The 976-nt window shown below is 37.4% G+C and overlaps 1 protein-coding gene across 1 annotated transcript in view; it reads left to right on the forward strand.

Moving 5' to 3' along the window:
• The window catches only part of arhgap27 (Rho GTPase activating protein 27), a 26,170-nt gene that overhangs the window by 14,836 nt on the left and 10,358 nt on the right, over positions 1-976 (forward strand). The window lies entirely within an intron of this gene.

A 976-nucleotide genomic window follows, 5' to 3' on the forward strand; every position in this document is an offset into this window, starting at 1 on the left:
TGGGTCATTGTGGAAATTAATCATCTGGCATTAGTCAGTGAGATGTAGTAACATTTAACCCAAAAACTGAATTAAGGCAAAGACCAGGGTCAGTGTTAGGTCTATTTATTACAGCAGTGGCTTCTTTTTTTTCTAAGCGCTTATTTGCTGTATGACTTAGATGGCAAGATTGATACCACTCTCACGTGCGTTAAATATAAAGCTACAGCCAGCGGCCAACTAACTTAGTTCAGCACAATGACTGGAAACAAAGGCAAGCAGCTAGCCTGCTCTCTCCAAAGGTCACTATCTGTGTGCTAGCAGCTCTAAAGCTCCAGAGGTTTTCAGAAATTAAGATCTGGTCAACACAGCCCCCTTTGAAACCAAAAATTCTTGTTTTTACATTTTTTTTGACAGATTAAACAAGATACATCTTGATAATTAGTAGGTTTTAGATGTGCTGTTAGGTAGATTTTAAGAGCCATGCTAGCTGTTTCCATCTGTTTCCTGTCATTGTGCTAAACCAGTTTAAGCTGAACAACATTTTCATATTAACTGATTGACAAGGGATGAGTGATATTAATAAAATGGTCTCCTAGAACTCTTTGCAAGAAAGAAAATAAGTGTATTCCCCAAAAATCTTGAGCTATTTTTTAACAAGAAAGATAGGAGGAAGACAAACATTTCTTCTTCATGTTTAATTATCAAGTCTTTGCTTTTTTTGTGTAATACTAAAGATTTAACTAACTAAAGACAGGAAGTAAAACTAAACAAGACAAGGGAGAAAACAGAGACTAAAACAGGAAACAGAAATTTAAAACCATGACTTAAAATCAAACAAAGAGAACATCACTCACTGGTTAATCTGCACAAAACTACTAGACATGTGTGTTAATGTACAGTGTGTTTCCATCCCCAGCCTCCACTACCTGAGGAGGACTACCCCTCAGAGGATTACCCAGCTGCTGATCCTCCAGAGGGATACCAGGATCTTCTC

The sequence above is a fragment of the Etheostoma spectabile genome, chromosome 21, assembly GCF_008692095.1.
Source record: "Etheostoma spectabile isolate EspeVRDwgs_2016 chromosome 21, UIUC_Espe_1.0, whole genome shotgun sequence".
Classification (NCBI taxonomy): Eukaryota; Metazoa; Chordata; class Actinopteri; order Perciformes; family Percidae; genus Etheostoma; species Etheostoma spectabile.